Source organism: Ruditapes philippinarum, unplaced genomic scaffold, assembly GCF_026571515.1.
Source record: "Ruditapes philippinarum isolate M1 unplaced genomic scaffold, ASM2657151v2 ctg2833_1_1_1_1, whole genome shotgun sequence".
NCBI lineage: Eukaryota > Metazoa > Mollusca > Bivalvia > Venerida > Veneridae > Ruditapes > Ruditapes philippinarum.
The window spans coordinates 126323-134580 of NW_026862236.1; the positions used below are offsets into that span (position 1 = coordinate 126323).

Sequence of the window (8258 nt, forward strand, 5' to 3'; positions counted from 1 at the left end):
GATCAATCTGGGGTCATTTACAGCCTCTCACAAGTCCAAAATTTTCTTGGCGATGAGGGGTACTCCGCCCCCCTTCAACGCCCCCCCCCCCAAACAGAAGGGGGGGGGGTGAAAAAGGCGTTAAAAGGCGTGTATATGAAGTAATGGGTTAATAAGTAGCAGTTTGGTGATCATCTGTCAATTATTTCAGTAGGAAATGATGTTCAAAGGTTTTTCTTATTTTTAGCTTTAGTGGCCCCTAAAAGGGGCTAATCAAATTCATATGAGCAAACTTGATACAAGAATACCTAAGAATGCTACAGACAAAGATTGGTGATCATCCATTAATTACATGTAGTTCTAGTTCTGGGGCCGTATTCACAACTGATCTTAAGTTAATTTTTTGACTTAAATATAAGATTTTTCTTATATTTTGAGAAATTTTCTTAGATTTAAGATAAGAATCCGCAAAATACTTAAGTGGTATTCACAACTGTTTTTTATCTTAAGTTTTGTCTTAAGATGGACAATTTTTGTCTTAAATATAAGTCAGCTACTACCCTATCTTAAAGTTAAGAAATTTCTTAACTTGGCAGTAAATCATCTTAAAAATGGCGGACGGTAAATCGTCGATTCGATTGAAAACTTGCGTTTTTTACTAGTATTAGATATATCATTGAGGTAATCAACGCCAATAATTACAGCAATAATGATTTCGTTCAAAGTAATTTATACACACGATAAATGTGAGTAAAACAAGGGAGTTAAATCGGCAAAAATTGAAGACGCAAAGGAGACGCTCATTTCACAAACCGGAGTATGATCGTCAGTTTCTTGCTGGTAAGTACTTGTAAAGAAAATATTTGTGCACAGAAAAATGTAAAATGTCGGTTTGTGTGTTGTTCTTTGAGATAAACATAACCGCTAAACGCTTACGAGTGTTTATTTGGAATGTCACTGGTTTTCGCGAGAATCACTTATGGCTATCACAAGCTTGCAATGCTTAGCGGATAATTTTAATTGAATAATTTACATATGCAAATTGATAATGTTCCGTATTACCGATGTGTTTATTGAAAACCTGACACATGCTGAATTGATAATGATTTGCCCCACTGATGATTCGCCCAAGAACGTTTCGCCCCACTTTTTTGATGGTTCACTTCAGATTAGAGACGATTCGTCCTACCTTAGAATGATCCTTTTAAACATCCTTTAGGTTATTAAAATAAATAAATGAAAAGATGAAATGTTTTTTTTGGTAACCGTTTATTTGTGAAATAAAATGTTCTTTGTATTTAGCAAGTGTGCTACCATACGCGCCTGTACTGTGTGCCAGAAGTTCTAGCTGTATGTGAGTCACATATATCTAGCCAATACACACTGTTGTGGCTAGCCGTACAGTTGTTTTTCAATAATAGATAAATGCAATGATGAAGTCAGTAATTTGCAGGTCTTATTACATTTTCACACAGAATGAACATATGCCTTATTCTCATCGATTCGTGCTTTCTCATCGATACGTGACCTAAATAAATGGCTGGTATAAATACTTCTGCAAGGACATACACAATCCGAAAACTACACAAGTTTTATTAGACACTTGATTTGACAATTCTATCCAATCAAAATGCGTAATTGAACAGGTGTAAATGTGCTTACCCTACAATCAGCTGATGACCTAATTACTTTAAAATATTCGATATTAATGTTTTAATTTATCAAACACACTTACAATTAAGCCAAAAAAATATTCATTATGCTGTAAGAATTTACATTAGACTTTGAAACATATATTGATAAGATCGGACTGAAAATAACCATGCGAACAATTAGTGGTGTGAGCACCTATATTTTGATGACGTCACAGGGTGAATCGGATTTCACGAATCGATGGGTAAGCGTCCAGCTGAGCAAGACAGTCATGGTTGACATGTTCAAATGCTCTAATCTTTGAGAGGTTGTTTTTAGAAGTAATTTAAAGTTTTTGAACTTTAAGATAATGAATTTATTTAACAAATGCACTAATTGAACTGTATGTATGTCTAAAATTTGTTGTGCAAGTGCAATTTTTCCAAATAAGAGTCACGAATCGACGAGAGAAAAGCATACATATTTTTTTTAAATAATATTACCGATGATGTTCGGCCATTATATTATCATGATGACAAGATATCGGATAGATCCAGCAGGTTTTTTCTCTCTGCTTTGGTAATTGGTGCCGGTACCAGACTGTTATTTTGACTCAAATTTTATTAAGCATCTTTTCAGCTACAAATAAGATTAGCCATAATGAATAAAGACAGTTAACATCATCCAGTGTCCAGGTAGAACTATTGAGTAGTAATTAATATAAATATAATCATTTTAGAGAAATATCATGGCCTGCTGGAATTTTGAACAGTCATTTTGAGAATTTTCTCATTAGAATTTGGGAATTTTCATGTCTTTTTACCATTGGGAACAGTACCTTTTTCGAGTAGTAGTTATAACTTATATAAAGAAAAAAACACTGCAGGGTTTTTTCTCAGGATTTTGGGAACTTGACCCATACCCATGGAATTGGGAATTTCAACGATATTTTGTTAAAGATTGGAAAAAAATGCATGACTTAAGACTTGCAGTGATTAAATAATGCAAACAACCACTGTCTAGGATTAGCATCTTCAAACATTTAAGCAATATAACAGTGAAGAAGCCCTCATTTTCAAAGATTTTACATTTTTTATTCAATATTTTTATTTTGTAACTTTCAATTGGGAATTTTTTTCTTTGGATTGGGAAAATAATATACTATTTTCAATTTGGAATATGACCGAATATCGGCTATAAAACAAGCCAAAAAAAATCCCTGCACTGTGATCTATCAGAAATAATTTCACCTTTAATTGAAGTGTTTTCGTTAGCCAATGGAAATTCTGTACATGTTATTTACAAGTTTTAATTATTAAAAATACTTTGTCATGATCTACATGTAACTACTGCATGATATTGACCCACAGACTTTAAGGTCAATTATACAGTAGTGTTCTTGTGAATCATGAAAAACAGACCTGTGCGTTTCATCTTGTATTGGTGAGCAAACAACCAGCTTGTCATTTTCAATGCCCGCTAAAAGCGTTCGAGATAAAATTTTATTACAAATGTATTATAAATATGTTCCATACAAATGATATAATATTGTTTCAGTTTTTTTCTCTTCATTTTGTTAGTATGGTTTAGGTTTCCGCTCATTCTCTTGAAAGCAATTTATCACAAAGTCTTCATATTTCTAATTTTGATTGGTCATAACTATTAGATGAACCCCATTGATTTTGGGTCACTAGTTCAAAGGTTAAGGTCACAGAGGCCTTTTAAGTCAGAATGATGTCTGCTCATTATCTTGAAAACTATTTATCACAAAGTCTTCATTATTTTTTCTTTTTTCCAATTAACTGAACTCTTCCAAGTACCCATTTATGGCAAGTGTCTATAACAAAATAACCAATAATGTGTCAAGGGCTAGAAATGGGGGCATGTGTTGTTTGACATTTCTTGTTAAATTTATTAGTTTTAACTCTAAAAGTTTGATAAAATATACAAATGGTATTACCGTATTAGTAATTGTAAGTTCCATTAAACGGATATTTTTTTTATTCTATCTCTTAGTCTATATAAAATGTTATCTATGCCAAATAAATGCAGAAAACACCACAACCATAATCTTTTTTCCATCAAAATGAATTAAAAAATGTTTATTAAATATTTTAAAGTTAGGACAAATCGTCGCTAAAGTGGGGCAAATCGTTACCAAAAATACATAGGTACTCTCCGGGATTTAAACCTCAAACTTTTTGATAACAAGGAGCTAAAGGGTTAACCCAACAGCAAGGCTGTTGGAAGTGGCCTATGTATACAACTACATTCACAACATGTTGATTTTTTTATAAAATAAATTCCATGAATGTCCAGCATTTGCATTCATCAGCCAGTGAGTTTCAAATTTAGTCACTCATTATAGCCTAACATATTGTGCGCCAGGGTTTGCTTTATAAATGATGCTTTGTGACATCTATGTTATATATTTTTTTAAGTATTTTTTCTTCAAATAGTTATCTTTTCTTAGTATCTCTGAGATCAAACAACAATAAAATGAATAGTTTTCATGAATCTTCCAACAACCCCTTCAAATACTCCTGCCTCATATTTAGGCATTACTCTTAATTCTTATCACACACCCAATCCAATCTCAAAGATTCATTCATGAGCTGTTTATTTTTCACTAGAAGCGCCCTGGATTATATCAACTTGTGTGCACAAAAGACATGTAAGCTGTCTGTCAAATGAAAACAATGCATAGAAATGTTTTTGTTTTTTTTAACCCATCTTTTACTAAAAGGTTCTTGTTGCTTAAATACATAGAATAGGAAGCAGGTTGACAGTCATAAAAAGCAAAAAAAACAAAAGCAGCCCAATCTATCACAAGGAATTCAAAGAAAAACAAAAAAATAGATTTATGATGGAATGAAAAAGCTCAATGAGTATTATTATGTTGGTCAAATCTCAATAGTCTACCTAACGAAAGGTTTGAAAAAATTTAGACATTGTAAATTTACTGACACTAGGGTATCAGCCATCAGTTTGTTTAAAGCAGGGTGTTCACTAGCCATGAAATCCTGAGGGTCATTTGGAACAAGTTTTACAGACTACAGGGTCAAATCCCTATGATTTTAACAAAATTTGACCCTCCAGGTAAAATCCTGAGGGTCAAATCAGGCCTTTGGAAATTTGAAGGGTCTAACAGACACCCTGTTAAAGTTTTCCATGCACCATCAACATTAAATTATTCAATTTAAACTTAACACATATTTTTTGGATCATAATTGGTGATTATTATCCAAGGCTCATAACTCTAGCATGGCTTTTGTCAGAATTATAACCCTTTTTGAACTAGAAGTTCCTGATGCTACCTCAATCTTCAAAACTACTGAGGTAGTCACTTAAAACGATTAAAATTGATCACCATCCAAGGTCCATAACTTTACTCTAGCATGGATTATTGCAGAATTCAGATTTCAGGTTAAAGTTTTGGTTTAGTAAAATATTTTTCACTATAACTTTTTCATTTTCTTAAGGTATCAACTTCAAACTTCAAATATATGTTACTTTTCATCAACCTCGTCTTATGTGGCAAGGTTCATAACTCTAGCACAATATTTTCAGATGTATCTCCCCTTGAACTTAGAATTTCCCTTAAAAAAATACTAATTGTTACTGTTACTTATTTATTTCTTAAGGGATCAAGTTCATACTTCAAATATATGTTCCTTATCATTAACCACATGTTATATGACAAGGTTCATAACTCTATCACCAATATTGCAAGAATTATCTCCCCATAACTAAGATATTTTACTTGAAAAATGTAGTTTTTTCTATAACTTCTTCAGTTTTAAAGATATCTACCTCAAACTTCAAATACTTATTCATTATCATCAATTACATCTTATGTTACAAGGTTCATAACTATTGACGCAATATTGTCAGATTAATCTCTCTTTGAAATTAGGAATTACCTTAAGAAATACTTCTTTACTTTTAAGGTATCTACTTTAAACTTCATATATATATTTCTTATCATTACACACATGTTGTGTGACAAGTTTCATCACTCTAGCATGACTATTTCCAGAATTATTCTCCCTTGAACATGGAATTTATGTTAACAAATGTTATTTTTTTACTATAACTTAATACATAATAATAATTATACATACTTGATTTTTTTTTCATAGTTTTGTGTTCCGTACTGTGTCTAGTATTTTATTAGTCGAGCTTCGCTGTCGCCTTTGACAGCTTTTGTTGATTTATGTACCTATATTTTCTTAAAAATTTTTTTTTTATATTTTCAGATGATATCACACTATTCATGAACCTCGGATTTTGTAGTCATCCAGACTGACAGTAGTATGGAGAATAAAGATATCAACATAGTAGCAACATGTTACATAATTTATAATGCTGCTGAACATAGCATTACTTCATTGACCAAATACATGGAGAATGAATCAGGATTAATGTGTAGTGACTATATACTACCATAATGTATCAGATTTTCTATCTGACACCTCATGGCATATAACATCAAATATCACCTGTTGCAACTTTAAATCATGGACACTTAATACATGAAAAACACATAGAAACAATGAAGACTTAACTGTGTTCATAAACACTGGAACTCATCAGAGGAATCAAACTCTAGAAGACCACTAGTAATCCAAAAGATTTATACCTGGGTACATCATCAAGGAGCCTTATAGTCACTAACTTTTAAAATGTTATATCTATCACTGCCGATTGTGTTCATAATGTGCCAGAGGAATTGGTCCAATGTTTTCATCGAAAAACACATGAACATTCTAACTTGTGAGAAACTAGAAGACTATCAAAGGGATCACTATGAAAGAAAATTTCATTCATGGAAAAAGAACTGTGTGAATTAAGATCAGAATTAACATTTACTAGTAATTGTTTTCAGTAAGATTATCAGCTCCACTTTTTATAGAAGAAAAAATGAATGTTATATTCATTCGGTATGACTGACCTGTTGGTGTTGTTGATTTTCATTATACAATACTTACAAATCTATTACATCAAAACTTTATATGTGGATGAACCTTGATGAGTTCAACCTGGTACCCTCATTTTCAGGTCAAAAGGTCAAAGTCACTGGGACTTGTGGTAACCAAACATAAAACTAGCCATTTAATAGGCATTTACTGAGGAACATCAGACTTTGACAAATTGTATGTACCACATTTAACCATGATGAGACTTGTACCTGCCATGATACTCATTTTGGGTCAAAGGTCATGGTGATGGTTCACAATGACCTGTGTTGATATTTTTAATAAGATTTTTAAGGTCAAGAACACGGTTATGAAATGTGGGCACAGTCTGCTTAGTCAAAGTTGAGGTTGATGTGATTTTATTCAAATTAGCTATTTTTGTAGAAAATATGTAGTTTACTATCCAGATAAGCACTGCTCTTCTGACAGCTCAATCTTACTTGTTTTTTTTTTGCTATCCTTGAACTATTCATGAAAAATTGTTTGGAATTTGTGAGCATTTGAATGAAATTTTCTGTATAATTAGAACAGTCAAAACTGCAGAACTGGAGATATGAGCCGCGTCACGACAAAACCAACATAATGGCAGTCAGTGATTTTTCTCACTTAATTTGGAAGAGACCTTGGCCTCTTGATTTTGGGAAAAATTGTCGCTAAAATTACTGATTTGGGAAATAAAAAAAGCTGCTTTAAGTTGAGATTTTTGGGAAAACTGCATGATTTTAAAGAAAATTTTAATTGGGAAGAGGCCTTTTTTCGGAGTCTGTTATAGAAGTAGGAAAATCACTGAATGGGTTTGCATCCGCGCTGTCTGATCAGGATCCATGCTGTTCGCTTACAGACCCTATAACAAGTAAAGACACTGATAGCGAACAGCATGGATTCTGATCAGACTGCGCAGATGCGCAGGCTGGTCTGGATCCATGCTGGTCGCAAACCCATTATGTTGGTTTTGTCATGACACAGCTCATATAAGCTTGCATACCTCTTAATGTTCTAAACTACTATGCCGGCAGCTTTCAGTATGTCTAAAAACATTAATCTGCAGTGCAAGCACTATCATAATGTCAAAAATAGAAAGCATAGGCTATATACTTGGTTATAGCTTCTGAAATATGTATTTTCTTCTAACATGTATGTATGATGTCAAAAAAAACTGTTCATGTAAAGTTTTACATTTGATAATGCAATTAAAAGGGAATAAATAATAAAAAAAACAACCTGTGACTTGTTTACACACTAGATGATTTATCATTTAGAAGCAGAACAGCTGAAAAGCATGACATGTAATTTAAATGCCTTCTTTTTGTATTATTTTAAAAGAACTTTTATCGCAACATTTCAATGAAAAAAAAATGAAATTTAAGCCATCTGTCTGTACTAGGTTAAACTTTCCATGCATAAATAAGTTCTACCTTTACCATGGGCTTCATACACTTATTTATACAAATTTTAGCAAGTCACTTCACTGAGGCCTCTTCTGCCCACCCCCCGCCTCTATTATTTAATTTTTTTATCCTTTAAGATTCAAGTGATGTAATGGCTAGCCTACCCCATCAAGTTCAGTCATCTTATATGAGCCGCGTCACGACAAAACCAACGTTATGCGTTTGCAAACAGCATGGATCCAGACCAGCCTGCGCATCCGCACAGTCTAATCAGGATCCA

The 8258-nt window shown here is 32.8% G+C and overlaps 1 long non-coding RNA gene across 1 annotated transcript; it reads left to right on the forward strand.

Moving 5' to 3' along the window:
* Positions 1 to 392: 392 nt before the first annotated feature.
* LOC132718350 (uncharacterized) lies at positions 393 to 7961 on the forward strand. Its single transcript, XR_009624080.1, has 2 exons — positions 393 to 819; positions 5871 to 7961. It is a non-coding gene; the product is annotated as an uncharacterized LOC132718350 (long non-coding RNA).
* Positions 7962 to 8258: the final 297 nt, after the last annotated feature.